At 40.6% G+C, this 20,185-nt stretch overlaps 1 pseudogene; it reads left to right on the forward strand.

Moving 5' to 3' along the window:
- LOC127203294 (zinc finger protein 431-like) overlaps window positions 1-20,185 on the forward strand; it is a 54,206-nt pseudogene that overhangs the window by 20,348 nt on the left and 13,673 nt on the right.

Below are 20,185 nucleotides of genomic sequence, written 5' to 3' on the forward strand. Positions count from 1 at the left end.
TTATGCTTCCTTAGCACAGCCTCCTGCTCCTGCTGACTGATGGGTTATCTGCACAGGTGAAATAAGCTAGTGGAAGCCAGATTGAACATAAAAGGGCAAGTTTACTTGGGAACTGAAACTCCTGGGCTAGTTCAGTAGCCTCAGGCAACAAGGCCAGAGGAAATCGCTCCCCACCCCCCAACTTTGGCAACAAGGATTATAGGTGAAGGAAGATGAACTATCTGCCACCTGCTGTCCTAGGGAAGCCCTTGGCCCCAGGGCTGGGGGTTGGAGTGTCTCAAGGAATGCTAAGAATGTGCAGAGGCTTTCCTTGCAGGGAGCAGGCTTGGAGAAAGAAGAGGGATTTAACAGAGCATGTAGGGGAGGGAAAGGGCAACTGCAGATGCCAACTGAACACCCACAATGGGGAGGATCAGAAAGGGGAGCTGCAGGAGCTGATGTGGTGGGTCCTCCCTGGGGTTATGTGATAAGCAAAGGCCAGATGAGGCCACCTTTGAGGTCCTATGTGACCCTAGTGCCTTCCTGGACCTGGACCTGGACATGGCCACTGAGTAACTTCCTATGGGGCTGCATTTGGCAATTCTTTTGGAGCTTGGGCTGGTGTATAGAAATGTTCTAGGAAAGATGCCAACTTAGAAAGCCTTAAAATCTGTAGGATCTGCTACAAGTTCTGCCCTTAGCATTTAACGTTTAGGTGTAAGATCCTCTCTCTCCTCTCGAGTTTGTGTCAGTGTATGAAGCTTCACTTGACTTCATAAACATCTCCCTTTTATTTCATTTCCCCCTGTGAGCGGTATACAAGATGCAATTCTTACAAACTTACTAGACATAGGACATAGCTTGTGCAAAACCTCCTCACCTCAGCTTTTGTACTTTCTATCTTTTACTTCTCCTTTCTTTTTCATCCTCTGGAACCTTCCACTTAGGACTCTGTCACTGATGTTTGAAAGCACTGGTGTCCTTAAGAAATACTTCTGTCACTATCATTGCTGGGTAAATGTCTTAAGTGGCTAGGCATGCTATGTCCAGTCCATATTTAAATTGTTCGAAACATAACCTGGGGACTAAATTTAAAGAAATTTAATGGCAGCAGCATGTAGAATGCAAAATCTATTTTTAGCTGTCCCTACAAAGATATTTTATTAGTTAATTTTTTATTTGTTTGTATTATGATGTCTGTGTGACAAGGCATATTAATTCTACGACAGCTGCAACTTGGAGAAAAGTCTCTCCGATAAAGCTATGTTAATTCAGAGGGGCCTTGACGGCTGTCTGTTTCCCAGAGAAATGGCCTTGCTTTCTTTTTGACTAAACTTCCTAAGTTCTTTAATTAAAGGAGTGTACCACCGCAGAGTTTTAAAATAACTCATTTTAGCCAATTTGTGAACGGTCCATCCTCCTTTAAGATCTCCTTGGCTTCTTTAGTTCTGTGGCTATTCAATATTCATGGTTAATATCCACTTATAAGTAAGTACACACCATGCACATCTTTTGGATCTATGTTACTTCACTCATTAAGATCTTTAGTATGTTCATCCATCTTTTCTAGTTCCATCCATTTTAATAGCTGAGTGGTATTGCCTGTGTAACTGTACCACACTTTCTTTATCCATTCTTCAGTTGTGGGACATCTGCGTTTTTTCCAGTCTCTGTGTACTATGAATTAAATTTCTGTGAACATAGTTGAGCAAGTGTCCTTGTGTTATGGTGGAGCTTATTTTGTGTATGTCCCCAGGAGTGGGATAGCTTTTGAGGTAAGTAGATATTTAAGTATGTCTAGTCACAATTTTCTGAGAAACCTCCAGATTGATTTCCAACATGATTGTACAAGTTGTCTTTCCCACCAGAAATGGAGGAATGTTGCCCTTGTTCCACTTCCCCCCCATCGTGTCCTGTCACTTAGGTTCATGATCCTAGCCATTCTGACAGGTGTAAGATGGAAATCAGCGTCATTTTGATGTGCAATTCCCTGATGACTCGGGATGTTGAACATTTATTTAATAACTTCTTGGAGACTAGAGATTCATCTGTTAAGAATTTCCTTTTAGCTCTCATCCCCAATATTTATGTGGATGATTTGATTTATTGGTGTCCAATTTCTTGGATTCTTTCTGTGTTTTGGATATTATCCCTCTGTTGGACATAGCATTGGTGAAGGTCTTTTCCAGTCAGCTGTCTGCCATTTTGTCCTATTGACAGTATCCCTTGCCGTCCAGGAGATTTTCAGTTCTGTGGGGCCCATTTATAGTTGTTGATCTTAGTGCCTGTGACGTTCAGAGAGGCGTCTCCTGTACCAATGAGTTAACGCTATTCCCCACTTTCTCTTCTATTAGATTTACACTCTCCAGTTTTATGTTGAGGTCTTTGATCCACTTAGATGTGAGTTTTGTGAAAGGTGAAAAATACAGACCTGTATCTCTTCTACTACATGCAGACTTTAAGTTAGGCCATTACCATTTGCTGAAGTTGATTTCGTTTTTCCATTGTATGGTTTTGGTTTCTTTATCAAAAATCAAATGTCAGTAGATGTGTGGGTTTATTTCTGGGTCTTTGATTCAACTCCATTGATCAGCTGGTCTGTTTTTAATGGCAATACCATGTGTTTCTTTTTTTGTTTGTTTGTTTTGTATTACTATTGCTCTGTAATAAAGCTTGGGATCAGGGATGGTGATACCTCCAGAAGTTACTTATTACACAGAATTTTTTTTGACTGTGCTGGGTTTTTTGTTTTTCCATATGAAGTTAGGGTTTCTCTTTCAAGGTTTACAAAGAATTGTGTTGTAACTTTTATGGGAATTACATTAAAACTATTGATTGATTTAGGTGAGATGGCAGTTTCTACTTCTTTCTTCCTACCAACCACGGGCATGGGAGATCGTTCCATCTTCTGATATCTTATTCAGTTTCTTTTATCAGAGCCTTGGATTATAGTCATACAAGTCTTTTACTTGCTTGCTAAGAGTTACACCTGTATATTTTAAGTTATTTGTGGGTATTGTGAAGGGTATTGTGTCTATAATGTTTTCTCGTACCACTTATAGTTTGAAGAGAACTATATTGAGATTACCAGCATGAGAAAAAATACTCAGCTTAAAAATTATTTTCATCGTTAGCAATTGTTTATACAATTTCTCTGACATAAGCCCAGCATTCCTAAACTGTTTTTCTACTTCCCTCCCTCTTCTCTGTTGATTGGCATTTATCTTGCAAGGCTATATCATATTCAAGTGGTGAGGAATGACAGACGAGGACCTCTGTATTATGGATCCTTTTAAAATGACTTGGTTACATTAGAACATCTATATCAGGAAATATATGGAGGAAGCCACAGAGTTATATGAATATATTGTCAATAAAGGATACAGCTACACTGTCATCACTATCATGCTTTCTCTTGCACCCCTGTATGAGATATTATAGGATGCATTGACCTACGATGATGTGGATGTGAAATTCACTCAGGAAGAGTGGGCTTTGCTGGATCCTGCCCAGAAGAGTCTCTACAGAGACGTGATGCTGGAGACCTACAGGAACCTCACTGCCATAGGTAGGACTGTGAATTTTATGTTGCTTTTAAAATCTACCTATAACTCTTTCTCCATTGTTGTTATTTGTTATTGTAATGTCAACTGAAAATGAGGATGAATGAGATGAATAAATCAGCTACATTTCTGAGGTTTACTAAAGAGTAACTTGAATTTTGCCAACTTTCTAATATAATATCATGCATTTTGTCATATTTTAATTTAGGTTACAATTGGGGAGATCATACGATTGAAGAGAATCTTCAAAGTTCTAGAAGATATAGAAGGTAATTTTCATGTGCAAGTTGATATGAATATACCTCTGAATTGCTTTTAGTGCACCCTTTAAGTTCTAAAGAAAAGCAAGAGTGTAAATATGCACTGTTTTAATTGTATCGATGATTATTAAATTCTGACAAAACTATGTACCTCAAAATCATGTAGCTGATTTATTTTTGTAAGACATTTCTCTGAAAAAGAAGATAAGAAACTAATGCATTAACAGATGTCACCATTTGAATTATAGTGAGCTGGACTACAGAACTGCTAGTCTCTGTCTCACACCACTTAGATATTGCAGAAGATATAAACATTAAGTAGGCGATAAATCTATGTCTAAAACTTTCTAATAAACAAGTAGTCCATAATAAAGCTGTGTGTTCATAATATATTTTCAGTAATGTTGTTCAGTTTAGTGAGAGGGGCAATTTATGACAGTGAAGAATGTTGTTATGGAGAAACTCTAATCCCTATACAGTGTTTCAGTGAGAAAAACAAAAGTGAAACTGTGAATGCAGGGTAAACCTTTTCATTTGTTATCTTCTTTCATAGAGATGTCATTTTTCACAATGTATACAAGCCCTGTCGGCATTGGAACACTGAACAAAGGATTATAATCCTCTCTAACACTGAAGAGTTAGAAGACTTGTAGTAGTACCTATGACTTGTAGAATTTCTGAATGTAACATGTGTTTAAAATTAATGGCCTTTCCAATTTTATTGGCAATACATCTACACACTCACATTGCAGAAAAGCTTCCATGAATACTATCAATATGGATTGCCTCTATTTGCCTCGGTTCATTTTGCAATTGTAGTATGACTCACATAATAGGAAAAATTTTAATGCAATCAGAGTGGTAAATCTGACTTCTCCCAGTTCTCTTCCAACATGTGAAAACCCTCTTCTATAGTAAAAGGATGCTGTAAATGTGGTCCATGCCATACATGATCTTACAATCACAGGGCTCTTCAAAGATAAGAAATATCACTTGAAGATGGAAGAAAAATGAAAGTCAATAAAGTGATAGTACCACGAAATCTGATTACTTTAAAAATTAAATGAAAATGTAAAATTCATTCACACAGATGAAAAGATTCATCAGTGCAATGAATGTGATATAACTTTGACATGTGCCAATTATCTTTGCAGGAATCAAAGAAGATATAATGGAGGACAACCCTCTGTCTTTACTCAGGGTGGTAAATCTTTGTCATGTCAAAGGCAACTTCAAAGGCAAGAAATAATTCCTACTGGAGAGAAAACATATGAAGATATTCAGTATTGTGAAACCTTTGTAAATCACAGTAGTCTCCAAATTCATAAAAGAACAGAAACTAGAGAGAAACCCTATGAATGTGAACAGTGTTTTATGATCTTTGACCATCAAAGTTCTCTTCAAATTCATGAGAAAACTCATACTGGAGAGAAACCTCATGAATGTAATCAATGTGGTAAAGGCTTTGGGCAGCACAGATATCTTCAAATGCATGAAAGAGTTCATACAGGAGAGAAACCTTATGAATGTAACCAATGTGGTAAAGCCTTTGCATGGCAGAGGAACCTTCAAAGGCATGAAAGAATTCACACAGGAGAAAAACCTTATGAATGTAGTCAATGTGGTAAAGCCTTTGCACAGCACAGTTCTCTTCAAATGCATGAAAGAATTCATACAGGAGAGAAAACTTATGAATGTAACCAATGTGGTAAAGCCTTTGCATGGCACATGAATCTTCAAATGCATAAAAGATTTCATACAGTAGAGAAACCTTATGAGGGTCATCAATGTGCCTTTGGGTGGCACAGTCAACTTCACATGCATGAAAGAATTCAAACTGGATAGAAGCCTTATGAATAAAATTAATGTTGTAAAGCCTTTGCATATCACAATTTTCTTCAGAGCTGTGAAAGAATTCATACAGGACATAGACGTCGTGAATATAATGCCTGTGGTGAAGCCTTTGAATGTCATGGTCATTTTCAACATTTTCAAAGGCAGGAAATCATTCACGCAGGAGAGAATCTTTATGAGTGTATTTCATATTTTGAAGTCTTTACATGCCTCTACATACTAAAGAGAAATTCTGTGAATGTAATTAAAGTAAGATAAACTAGCAGTCTAGAGTATCTCACAGACTTGTTCTGTGAAGCAGGAATATTGAAGGACCGACCCACCTAGTCTCTGCAGAGTTGGACATCAATTTTCTGGTGTCATGCTTGTTCACCATTTTGAGAGTCAATGTGCTCTCAGCAGTAAAGAACAGTTGTTTGATTCAGTGGCTATTTGGCCACATTTGTTTCATAGATGTCCATCAGCTTAATTGAAGTATACTGGATGTGCCGCCAGAAGCAGCTGTGTCTCTCTTTCAGGAAAGGTCTTTCTTATTGAATGCCATATTCTGTAAATGTCTGATGTGTTTGAAGACCATCTATGTATTTACTGTAGTGAATAACTATGCATGTCTATTTATGTATCTATCTATTGATCAATTTATCTATCTCAGTTTCTCTAAATAGACAAAATTGCTTGTTTCTAGCTTTGTACAATCTGTTTAGCCTTGAAAAAACACACAAGAGACTAAATAAATCTTTTCCTGTAAATAACTAAACTAGTATATAACAAGACTACAAGTAAGATTTCTACGTGAGTGACTACGGACTTGCATCTCCAGCCATCCTGAGCAGCTTGGAAGAGTTCGCTTTCATAAGACTAGAACTATATCAAATGGGAGAAAGGAGTAGGTCCCCAACACTTCAACAGTAATGACATGCTGTTTGATAATACTGCACCAACTGTGAAAGCCCTTTCCAAGTGTGTATAATCCTTTAAGCATTGCTATTGTCTTAACTCACCACAATGTCCTCCTGGGCCACCTAGCTTGTCTTCAACAAATGAGCATTTACGTTATTTTAACATTTAAGTCACTATGACTAGAACTGCAATGAACATGAGAATTCTGATACCTCTAAAACTAATTTAAAGTGTATGGAAACGGTACTCAGAAGATTGCATATATCCATAGCAATTCTGTCATTTTATGAGAATTCGAGAATGCTGCAAGAAGATCAGCAGAGCCAACTAGCCTAGATCCATGTGGATTTACAGAGATGGGGGCACCAACCAAAGAGCATACATGGACTAGACCTACGCCCCTGCACATATGTAACCCATAGGCAGTGTGATCATCATATGGGTCCATTAATAATTTGAGTGGGTGCTGTCTAGGACATAGACTGTGTTGAATTCTTTCAATCAATTTTCCCTAGCCAGACTGCCTTGCCTGACCTCAGGGATGAGTGGGGGTTCAGTTCTGATGAGACTTGAAGTGCTGGTATGGATTTGAGAGTGCTTGTAGGCGTGCTTCCAATTTTCTGAAGGGATAGAGGAGAAAGGGTGGGAGGGAGGGAATGGGAGGAGAGGAGGGAGGGGCTACAATCAGGATGTGAAGCAAATATATAAATTAAAAGAAATTTAGTAATGAATTCTGTATACTGTGCAAGACCTGGAGGCTAGGTCCTACTTTTAGAGCCCAGTGAGACATGAAAGTCCAGTATGATGCAAACAGCAAGGTATGCTTTATTGATACATCGTGACGGGGTCTACCAAGCTCTATTGAAGTGGAGACCAAAAATAAGCAAAGCTTTGGCCTTTCATACCCTTACAGAAGCTGAATTGGCAGTTAAGCCGAGTTGTTGAACCATGACTGGTTCTTCAGAATGCCCTTTACAATGATTGGTTACTAATTATTTTATCCCTTAGGGGGCAAGAACTCAGCTTGGGACACCCTGTGCTGTCAGGTGTTCGGGACAGGTATGAGGGTGTGGTTTTTCTCTGAAAGTATACAACAGCCCAGAGGCCATCTCAGAAAGTACAGAGTGGCCAGGGTTGAAAAACAACTTTTCTATCTCTTCCACTTTGAACAACAGAAACATGGCTAGAATGAGAGTGTATGGAGAACACAGTTCACTGTATTTGTTGTGGTAATGGAGTTGAGTGTGTGTAGGTAATAAATCCAAAGGCATCACAATTAATGCACTAAATATGTGCAATTTTATATCAAGGACAACAATGTAACATGGTTTTAACTATTTTTTCTTGCTATCTGTGTAAAATCCAAACCCACTACTATAAGAGTACATTTTGTATGTTTCACAACCCCATGTCACATTCAGATTTATTGTTCAGTTCTGGATCATGTTCCATTTTCACTTTTGTCTTCTCAGGTAAGTCATATCTGGTGCATTAGCTTTTATGTGACCATATCCATGAATTGTAGGTCACTAAAGTTACACTTAAGTCCACTTTCTATGTCTTTGTGGATTATATTACTCCAGTTCCAGATCGACAGACTTGCTGTAGTAGAATATCTTTTACCCTTTTATAACACTGTATACAACACTATTACAATGATGTCTTGTCAAAAAAGAAAACAAATGTTCACTTTGCTGCAAAAAGGCAAAAGAATCCAAAGAAAGCTCCTAACAATTGATCACAGGAAACATGATTCCAAAGCTACATGATGTGAGAAAACTCATAATTTTCTATGGACTGTGAGGAAATAGTTTAAATGTTGGTACAATGTGACTCCTGAACTTACCACAAAGAGAACAGTCAAGAATGTATACAATATTTGTGAAAAAAATGAGGGAATGGAGATAAAATGCCAAAAACTAAGCCTGAATTTATATTTAAGTTTTCATCAAGATACCTAAGGAAACTCCCCCAGGGAAAGTGTGACCTTGACCAAGTTAACTGTGATGGTATGTGTAACAAACACAGACTTCACTATGCAAATCACTCAGTTACCCCTAAACTGTTCTATTTCTGCCTTCTAGCTACTACTAATCTCTCTTGCAGAGAGGCTCCATGCTCTAGAGCTCTCTCAAAATGTGAGCAGAAAGGTAGTTCTATGGCCCTACAGCCCCTCATGCCTCCTTGTGGTTGCAGACAAACTCAGCCCCCACTGAATCCCACAAAGAAAACAATGTTGTAGAATAATTTATGTCTGCTTCCTGCCACATGTATTATGTCACGAGGTGGCAAAACTGCCCTGTCTATGTACCATGCACAGCAGAGAACCCTCTGCATCTCAGAAACTCCATTTGTACCACGAAACTGAATTTCCGTGAATCATGCCATTGTGGCTGGTGGTATTGGAAAAATAAAAAGATTATCAAGTATTGCTGAAGCATAATCCCCATCAATTACTTTCTATCAGTTTCTACACTATTTATACAATTTGACACAAAAATTGAATGTAGAATGTCAGGTTCAGTACTCCTAGAAGCTAGACCTTCAGTTTTCTAGTCTGTCCTCCTACTGCACATGAAAACCAATGCCTGTATGTGAACCCTAGAGAGTGATAGTATAAGCTCCACAGCTTTCCAATGCTTGGACTTCAAAGCTCACGCATCCAAAGGGAATCCACACTCAGGAAATTCAGAGGCCAAAGACCTCCACCCAGAACACCACAGAGACCAACAAATTCACAGTGTGAACCACTCTCCATCTCAGTCCCAGCAGATCAGACTCTGACATACCAGTAGACTTTCTCCTCCTGGCCATGGGGCAGCTGCCTCCACAGTCACCATGCTGTGGCATGTGGTACTCCTCACAGTTCCCTCCAGCTGCATCAGAGAAGAATCCTGGAAAAAACATGTAAGCTACCTTCCTCTCAGGCCCCTCTTTCCTAAACCTGCCCAGAGGCCCTCATTAGCTTGGAAACTCCATCTTGGCCTTTCGAAGGTAGCAGCTCTTCTACTGGGGCATCTGAGGTCAAATACCTCAGACAGTTGGAGCCTTCACAGCTCCACCCTTGCTCCCTAGGGCCAGACAGAGCACTACTCTGGGGAATTTGTTTTTAAAGAATATTCCAATCTCCCAGAACACTTCTTGTTTCTTTTTCAAGGCACATACACCTTTGTTTACATGTTATGTAACACACTCAACATGCAGCACAGCCATCTCTATGTCATACTGAGAAGTCCTGCCCTCAGTCAAATTGAGAGTAACAAAGCAAAAAGTGAATGTGAATGTAAAGTGGAAAGAAAATAGCTGTTCCTATGCGTGGTGGAGTAAGATATTTATACATAAGAGCCAGAGATATTGGAGGAGGTAGGGGGACCTGTGGCAGGGTATCCAGAGTGTACATACCCCTGAGCCATATGAAGACAGGAAGGAGGGGAGAATCATGAGGAAGACCTAGAAGTCAGAGTTGTAAATAATAGAGGAAAAGCACCAGGTAACCCAAATGATTGGATTTCCTTAGGAAGGGAAGCTAGGAGAAAGGCAGCCAACACTAGGCTAGAGCGTGTCCTATGTCAACCATTACCTTGCAGTAAGTAGGGACTGAGTGATGCTAGGAGAACCTGACAGCCAGATTTCTATTGATTTGTTAAATAGGCACCCACACCTTTGTCTCAGGCTTTAAGACTTAATTGTAGGGAGAAAGGAAAAGGTTGAAGTCATTTAAGGATAATCTAAATCATTATTTTAAAAGTTGGAACAGGTTTTATGGTCCAAAATAATTCAGAGACTAAACATATGTAGTAGAGCACACCAAGATTTACTCCCATCTTTTCTCTCACCTTGTACATTTTCAAAAAGGACCAATAACATTCCTGTCAGGAAAAGCTAGCCTAGTGTGCCCATGTCTTCTGCATTGGAAGGACTAAACAAACTTCAGAAATTTGATTTTTAGAAATGAGTTCATTTCCTCATGCATACTCTTGATTGCCTTGGTCTGTGACCCTCCAAAAATGGATAGTTGGACCTTTGCTGATCATCTTAAATTGAATACCTGACTACTCATTGCTAATACCAATTACTGTCAAATGAGTAAACCTCTCTTTTCTTCCTCCCCATCCATTTCTGTGCTGTGACTACATCACTTCAAAGTTGGTCAGGGAAAACTTCTTACACAGGTCCCCTTTATTTGTAACTCCACCCCACAAATCCAAGGAAGATAGAGGACAATCATTCACTGGTGCCTCTTTCTCCTGAGTTACTAGTTAGGACCTTGCCTGTAAGGAAATAAAGGACCATCTTCCAGGCAGTGGGAATCAGAGGATTAGGTGCTCAAAAAAGTCTTAACTACACAACAGGAGGAAAAGGTGAGTTACAGGTGATGTTGCTGGAACCTGAAATAAATATGAAAGCCTTTGAGAGAAAGAAGGAATATTTTAATTACTGGGAAACATTGGCATGAGTAGAAACAAATAAAAGATGAGAGCAGTGATGCAAAAAAATGGAATTCTAAAAATACCATCAATTGCCGTTTTAGAAAGATAAATAGAATTTGAAAACATATAGGTAGATTGATTTTGAAAAAGAGCAGAAACTTCTCTGGTAGAGGGAATGGCATTAATAAGACAGGGATTGACCTTGCCCTTACGTGCAATGTTAGCTGCTGAGATCTTTAACCTGACACACAGAGCTACAGCCAATGGCCCCTTAAGTGAAATTGCAATATTCACTGGCTCAAGCTAAACTAACCAAATTGTATCCAGACATCTGATCTGCTTTTATTCACATGCATGAAATAATACATGCTGGGAAATTACACATTCTGACACCCTGTAGGGACCCCTGTAGCTGAATGTCTCAAAACTTAGTCTAGCCATTGTCTACCCAGTTTCACTGGGCACTTTCTGCAGACCTTCTGGTCTGGTCTGAAAGCAGAAGCTATGCTGCACATGGTACTGAAGTGGTCAGTTCATTACATTACTCAAATGATTAATTTTGTTTGTTTGTTTTTCGAGACAAGGTTTCTCTGTGTAGCCTTGGCTGTCCTGAACTCACTTTGGAGACTAAGGTGGTCTGGAAGTCACAGCGGTCTGCCTGCCTCTGCCTCCTGAGCATTGGGATTAAAGGTGTTGCCACCACCACCAGGCCCCATTCTAGGCATCCACCCTGAGCTCACCAGGGCACATCTTCTGAACCTGTCTCTTCTTCCTTCAAAACACTCAGGCACTCCCTTCTTCTTCCTGGAATCAGGGTGCATAGCTTGCAAAGCCCATTTCTCAACTTGGAGTAGAGTTATCAGTCTGTCCCACAAGTGAAAGGGTACCCAAATATTCAAAATAAAGGAGGGAGTTTAGAAAACAAAATATTTATTTTTTGTGGCTTCACGTTGTGTGCTGCTATCCTTCATGTGATAGATATGAAAAAAATCTGGGAGGAAAGAAAGAAAGAGACTATAAACACTTTGGGGCACTATAGTTAATTAGCACATCTTTCTCAATGGAATGGTGATAAAAATAAAAAAAACAAAACAAAAACACATTCTGGCAGTGGTGGCACAGGCCTTTAATCCCAACACTCTGGAGGCAGAAGCAGGCAGATCTCTATGAGTTTGGGGAGAGCCTGGTCTACAAAGAAGTCCAAGACAGCCAAGATAATCATAGAGTAAACCCTGTCTGGAAAAAAATGAATAAAAATAAAAAGAAAAATACAGTTGTGCTAGGGTTCTGGGTGGGTCGGAGGGGGCGCTAGAGAATGGAGTGGAGGTGTGAAGAGAGGGAGGTGTGGGGGATGAGGGTGCCTTCCCCAGCAAGGAGAGAAGAGTCAGTGGGTCTCTGATGAGCAAAGGGCTCTGAGAGGAGATAGGAAATCAGCAAGGACAGGGAGTGAGCCAGGCATGATGTTCAAGGTAATGCCTCAGGTGACAGACTAGCAATCATGGTGCTTCCCTGCTGTGACACACAGGCAACCAGGTGCTTTTTAATTATACAAATTTCAGATAACATGCCAATAACCCCAGCACTTTGGAGGCAAATTCATATCCTTGAAATTGAGACCTTGGTTATGTGAGGATTGGACATAACATGGCAGGCATGGGGCGAGGGGGAAGCTTTGATAGAAGTCATGAAGTCATGTGGCCCTGGGCCATGGCGCCATGGTGGAAGTCCTATAGACACCTCCTGTACCACGCTCTCTCTGCACCAGCCCATCCTAGATAGAGTCATGTAGCCACAGACAGGTTTTCCCTAGAAGTCTTTAAAAGATCCTGTGTGTTGGAACTCGTGGTCATCACTGCCATTTTGTATGGATGAAGCTGAACCCTGCATGCACCCTGTTTCTGCAGAAGTAACATTTTTTGCTTTTACATACTCTTTGAGACTAGGGTCCTCTTTAAGTGACTTATAATTAAAAAGGATTGTATGGTCATCAATGGCAGACAGATAACATGACCTTTTAAAAATATTATATTACCCAAATTCTCCTTTTTCTACCTTTCCAGGGTGTGTGTCTATGTGTGTGTATGTGTGTGTGTGTGTGCCTGTGTGTGTCTGTATGTGAGTGTGCCCATGTGTGTTCAATATATAGCACAGGCTTTCTAAAAACTCCCAGTGATCATCCTGCCTCTGTGTATTAAAGGATGGATTAAAAGCATGCACTATGATGCCAACCTTTAAAAATAATTTTTATGAAGCAAGGTGACTGTTCATTTTGACAAAAATCATTTTAGCTGTCATTTTATGTGTAAAGTTGTTTTGCCAGAATACATGTCTTTGTACCCCATTCATGCCTGGTGGCCAGGGAGGCCAGGACATGGTGTCAGAACACCTGGAACTAGAGCAACAGATAGTAATGAAGATGCTTTATGAATTTCCCAGAAGCTCTATAGTAGTTAACAATCTGCTGTAACTTCTGCCCCAGGAGATCTTGGCTATTTCCGTCCTCTGTCGGCACTGTGTACAAATTTATACAGGCAAACACCTGTAATCATAAAATAAAAACAGGGCTTAGTAAAAAATCAGGAATGGAATTCTCTACAGTGATGTCACAGGCCTGAGTGAAAGAACAGCCAGGGCTAATGAAATGAACTCTTTCTGGTCCTCTATGAATGCAGCTGTGTCCTTCTTCTAATTCAGCCATCTCAGAGGCATAGCAGGATTTTTCTGATGTTAGAGCAGCTCAGCACAGCCATTTATCTAAGAGCAGAGTCCACAGTGCAGATAGGTGAAGGTTTATTGATGCTTTTGTATTCATGTTCTCTGCACTTCATAACTGTCGCATTTACACATCGATCTTTTAGATCATATATTAGGATTAAGAGGTAGTGTTGACTTCTAATCAATCTACTTTCACAGTAACATTTACTTGATTTTCACCCAAGACCTTAGGGTACAAGATGAACATGCCATAGGCATTTCTTTCTGCCATTTTATAATTTATATATGTTCTTGCTTCATTTTTAGTTAATAATAGGCACAGATGTCTCTGCCTTTACATTGTGGCCATCTTTAGAAATGGACGTGTTAAGTGAGCATGAGTAGGCATAGGCAGAGCTCTATATGAACTTGTCCAGAGCTCCTATGTAGTACTCAGTGCTTTCTTTTTGGAAGAAAAGTGTCGCTTTGGAACTGAATCCCAGGCTCTCTGTGACTCCTAGGTAAGGAATCTTGCTCAGCTCTTGGCCCTGTCTCTTGTGCTGGGTATTCTTATAGTTAAACAGATGACATCTGGATTTAAATAAGAGCTCCTACACAACTGTATACACCTCTGAGCAAGTTTTCTTAAGTAAGACTTTTGAACTAGAAAGACCGTTCTTTAATGTGCATCTTTTGAGGTCATAATATTCATCTTTTTTCAGGGCCATGGCTACAGGTATATATATAAAGAAGATATTGAAGAAGGAAACTTTTTTTCTTTGCCTGTTTTCATTAGTCTTAGCTAGGAAATTTTCATTCCTTTAGTGTCTTTACATCCTAATTTGTGGAATTCTGGGGTATACTGAGCACCAGATAAGACATGCAGATAAGTTATCTCATGAGCCAAATGAGTTCTGCTGTCTTCTACTTTCCGTTGGTAGACAGCCAACTTTGAACTTGCTGGACTACAGTTGTGAGACATTGAAAAATAGACGTTCACATACACAGAAAGAGAGTCATTCTACCAGTTGTGCTCATGTTGAGACCTTGACTAACAAAACTGTGTGTTTTCCAACTGCCCACAGTGGAATATGTCCTGGGTAGCAATCATGCTTATAAAAGCTCTAGTTCTTTATCCATTTCTATTTAAGTGTTTACTGATCTTGAAGAGTACATTTTTTATAATTGTTGATTTGTTAAGAGTTTAACTTGAATTTAGGGGAAGAAAAACCCCTAAAGTAATGGAGCCATCATTGAGTGTGGGCAGGAGAAAGACATATCATTTTTGTGATCTGGTTCCTGCTTTTCTCTCATAGTTGTCTGAAAACTCTGTGATAACAAGGTCAAAAGAACCTTCAGTTACCTCACTTCATCATTAATCCACAGACTATACACCTCCATTTGCTTTCAGCATTTTCACTTTCTGGGCACCCTTCCACATGGAGGACATGGGAATCCCTACTTTCACAATTGTGTAATGGGCTGTCCAATCTAGCCCCATTGTGTTCAGTAGGAAGAATGGAGTGCCAATAGAGCACAGGAAGATAACGAGGTCATCTACTCTAGAACCAGGCCAAGCGCTTTTGTCATTCAGGCCTCCAGTTGACCTGCCCATCAAAAGGGGTGCTGGACTGTGAGTACTGCTGTAGGGGTCTATGAGGAGAACATGGGCTAACTTGGGTCTCAAGATATAATGACTGAAGGGCTGCCTGCCTTGTCCCATGATGTCCCTTGGATTTCTTAGACCTCCTTGGCCCCAGATGAAGGCCTCTCAATGACATCGATCAATGGGCTGTATCTGTGGAGAACATGGTGAGTATGGAGCTGTGTGGAGAAAAACCTTTGTACTCAAGTTCAAACTCTATTGGTACATTCATGGAAAGCAGGCCGTCAACCTTGGATAGGCCTAGTCTTTCTCCTACTTTCTGTCCACTGCGTTTAACACTTAAGTGTGAGATCCACTTGGAGTTAATGTTTTAGGATTATAAAGGGCATCTTATGTGTTGAGTAGTACTTCACAACCAAGTTGTGATGTAGAGTAGAATTGGTGTTATACAGTATTTGCCCATGCACAGGAGATCATTTCATGAAGTAGAGTTTAGCTAAGTGAGGCTTGAATCTAAAGTGCCCCAATGATAAGTATTATACTGACCAGGCCTGTTATAGAACAAGATGCTAGGACACACATATTTCTTCACCTGGATTTTCCAGGTACTTGGGCCCAAACCATGACAAAAGAGACACGGCTGATTTATAACTCACTCCTAGGTGCTTTCCTATGTCAAATAGCAGGCCTCTAAGAACCTGTTCAAGGGACTATTAGAGTGTCACAATCAATATGAAGGCCTGGTGTGCCATGAAGATTCAGTTTTCTTCTTGAGAAATGCATAGATTTGTCACACAGGCAAATTGTGTCAAACTATTTAAATAAGTAACACACTTTTTTATTGATAGCGGCCTGATGAAGCAAAGTTTTCTCTGAGAGCATCATGTATGGACAATGACATCTAAAACATGTTTACCATAGCAAATATTAGCTTAGTCCCCAGGTCTTTTTAGCTTTCCCAAGGCCCTGATATATTGAAAATAAAACTGAGCTTCTACTCTAAAACAAGTAATTTTCTTGGGAGAGCTGGTCGTAGTCTGGAGCCAGGGCCTTTGGGGAGTGGTGGTTCAGATCCTGAGAATCTAACTCTTCTCACCATATGGATCTCTGGTTATCAATTGAAAGGCCACTGTGGGCCTGGTCAGGAATGCCCTTGAGATCCCCTGTGCTTCCCTTATGCAGCCTTGTTTGATTACATTCTTCCTGACTTTATCCCATTGGATGATATTTTCTATGGATTTCATAGATATTTCCCACTTTCTTCATCCCAGCAGAGGCAATATAGAAGATGTTATCCTTCTTAAGAAGAATACATGGCATAAGACATACCTAGTGCAAGATCTCCCCACCACAGCTTTTCCACCTTCCACCTTCTAACTCCAACTCAAGACCACGTCACTGAAGCTTGATCTGTTGTATCAGATCACTGGTCTACTTAAGGGATGAGTCTGGGAATATCTTTGTTGTGTAAGGCTCCTCTCTTTCTGAATGGCTAGACTTGTGTCCTATCCATTTTTAAATTGTTCAAAGGATAGCCTGGAGCCGGACTCTACAAGAAACTTCAGGATGACAGCACACATGCAATGAAAAATATGTTGTAGTCTGTCTCCTGTTTGGGCATTAGCCAGAGGCAAAGTCAAGCTGTAATTAAAGGGCTGGAGAGATGGCTCAGAGGTTAAGAGAACTGACTGCTCTTCCAGAGATCCTGAGTTCAATTCCCAGCAACCACATGGTGGCTCACAACCATCTATAATGTGATGGTGTGTCCTCTTCGGGCCTGTGGGTGCACATGCAGGCACAACACTGTATAAATAATAACAAATTAATAAATCTTTAAAAAGCTGTCATTAAAGAGATATTTTTATTAATCTCTTGAATGTGTGACATGATTTCTCCCCATGAATGCATATTAATTCTCAAACAGGTGGAGTTTGAGCATTGAAGAAACATATTTTGAGGATATGCCTTCCTGTAGTAAGTTACATGGCCTTGATAAGAATTAATAGGTCACCTTCATATTCTGTATTCTGTATATTGTATGTGGGAAATGAAATGCTGACTGAGTAGTTAAGAGCTGGAAACTTAAGATTGAGTCTAGAATCCAGGTCACATGGCTCAACAGAAGCTCTAATTCCAGCTCTGGAACTGACACCCATGCCTGCCCTCCTTAGGGACCAACCTTGCATGTGTTCTAAAGACATATTTGCCAGAAAAAAATCACCAGTAATGTTTTACATTAGTATATGTATGATTTTATAAAAAGAATAATGTCATCAGGTTGTTTTTTTAATCATTAAAAAGAAATGTTTTTACGTTTTTAGATGTTTTCCCTTCATATATATCTATGTAATACATGCATGACGGTGTCACTATAAGCCAGGAAAAGAGTCAGATACTGATTGGAATCATAGATAGTTGTGATTTGTTTTATGTGTGCTGGATATTAAATGCAGAACCTCAGGATGAGAAGCCAGTGGGTGTTCTTAAACACTGGGCCATCTTTCCATTCCCACATTCAGGTCCTTGGTACAACCATTCTTTAATGGGTGCTTGGTTCTAATTTTTCCCCAGACTACAATGGCTCTGAGGAAAAAAAAGATAAATAGCATTAGGAAAGGACTTATGTTCATAATTTCAATAAATTTCTGTGTCCACTTCTCCACAAAATCGAGGAAAAGTCTCAGGAATGATCAGGGGAAAAACTTACAATTCAAATCTCAATGATGTAACTAACCATTGGGCCAAAGCTACAGGACTCAGTATTTCTACAAGCCCATGAGAGAATTTCATTTTTAGTATGTTAATTCACCTGTTTCTCTGATTGCCAGTCTCTGGAATAAAACACATCTTAAAATCTTATATCCTGTCTGCTTTTTGTGGTTTATGTAGTAGGAAACCTAAGCACTAGTAGGAGGAGAGGCCATGGAAGAGAGGAGAAGAAGGCAGTGCCATGTGTTAGGTGGAGATGTAGCTCAGATGGTGATAATTTTCAAGTATTTGGAATTATGGATGGGAGGTAGCTTGATAGAAATTATTAGAAGCAGATGGCATGGGACTGGGGCAGATACCTGCCCCATCATGGGAAATAGTTTATGGCATTAATATGTGCCCTGACCCAGGTTAACTAAGGCCATTTTAAAATATAACAGGTGTCTGTGTCTTCCCTGATTGCTAGTGGGTTATAAAATATCACCATAATAATAATTATATGCCTGATAATAAACACTGCTAGGCCATGCTGATAAATTTCACACTACAAGTTTGTCCATGTGTGGGCCTCAAGCCAGGGGCATTCTATTCGAATCTCCCATTCTCCAATAATGCTGCCATGTCCCCTTGGGACAATCGATTGCTAGAAACTGCCTGATGTACCACAGAAGATTAAGACCAGTCAGGTCAGTAGCCTCAGTCCATCTCTGACCCAAGGGGCTGGTCATTCTAGACCCCTGAGCAACTCCTTTTCTGGTGAGACTACTGATAAGATCAGATAAAAGGCCAGCAATCTGTGAGCAGCAGTTCTGGGGCCTTTTCCCGGCTAACCAGATCTTTCACGACTTTCCTGGTATTTCTCTCCTGCAATTATAGCAGCTGTAAAGGTAGATATCTACCTGCTGGAGCATTTCAGTGTTAGGTATCCATGGCAACCGTTGCTTACGCAAATACCCATGCCTCTGTGCCTATATAAACTCTGTGAAAATTTTCAATAAAAGGGGTTTGATCTGAATGGAGGCTTGCCCCCTTCTTTGTGTCTTGTTTTTGTCCCTATGCAGGAAAATTTCCTCCAGAGCATTAGTCGAACCCCAGTGGGCCAGGGCATTGCTGTGTAATTGTTTTTCACTTTCCCACTGGGGAAGAGGTGTAAACTAACAATAGTGTTCCCCAGTGTTTGTCATTTGTTTCCTGCTTTTCTCCCAGGATTGTCTCATAACTCCCTGGAAAAAGGAAGCAGTAGTTTGCCTGTCCCCAGCCTGAAGACACAAAACTAAAGTCTTGTCTCCTAACATTGCTCTTTACTAGTGGGACATATGGATAACTCCACTGCAAGTTGAGAAATGGACTCTTCAAGTTACCCACCTAGATAGAGGAGGAAGCAGGGGAAGTGGCTACTGGGTGTGTGACTTGTTGAGGTCAGGGTCACTGTCCGCAGAGGGGAGGAGCTGTGCTGAGGAGGCTGTGCTGAGGAAGCACAAGCAGTGTGTTCTCCCCCGGTTAGTTGGAAAGACAGATGTTAAGGCCATTGGAGGACAGTGCTACTGAAATGCAAGTCTCTACAGCTCTGGAAAAAGTTTGGCCTGGGTAGGAAGCTTGGGCCAGCAACCATGATTCTGTGCCCCTCCAGAGCATGCTACCATGGAAAGGTGTATATGTCACTCAAGACGAAGTGGCCAATCAGGGCCTCCAGGCAGAGACACGCCCCACATCAGACGTGGAGGCGGGTTCTTCCAGGAGCCTTGCTGAAGAGCCAGTTCTGTGGCTGTGCAGGCTTGGGTGGTTCCGCGTGGTGTGCTCTGACCTCTGCAGCTGGGTGTTGTGAGAGAAGCTCAAGCAAGTTCCGAAGTCCCGACATGGTGAGTGGAGGGTCACTGGCCAGAAATGGGAGGACCAGGCTGCTGTGGGGAGCTAGCTGGAGTGGTGGGGCTGTGTGGGAAGACAGACCAGTAGGCTACTGGAGAATATGTACGTGTGCTACCGAAATCCCAATCTCTGCAGATCTGGAAATGGACTGGAAGCCTGAGCCATGAACTCTTTTGCTGTGTGCCTTCAGGACACTGTAATTCTAAGGGAGATGTTCATGTCACCCGAGACTTGCTGACCAATCAGAGCCTTCAGGCAGACAGGCCAGTATGAAGATGAGGCTCTTTCTTCTGGCTGCCATGTCCAGGTGCATCGCTTTAGCTG

The sequence above is a fragment of the Acomys russatus genome, chromosome 19 (assembly GCF_903995435.1).
Source record: "Acomys russatus chromosome 19, mAcoRus1.1, whole genome shotgun sequence".
Taxonomy (NCBI): domain Eukaryota; kingdom Metazoa; phylum Chordata; class Mammalia; order Rodentia; family Muridae; genus Acomys; species Acomys russatus.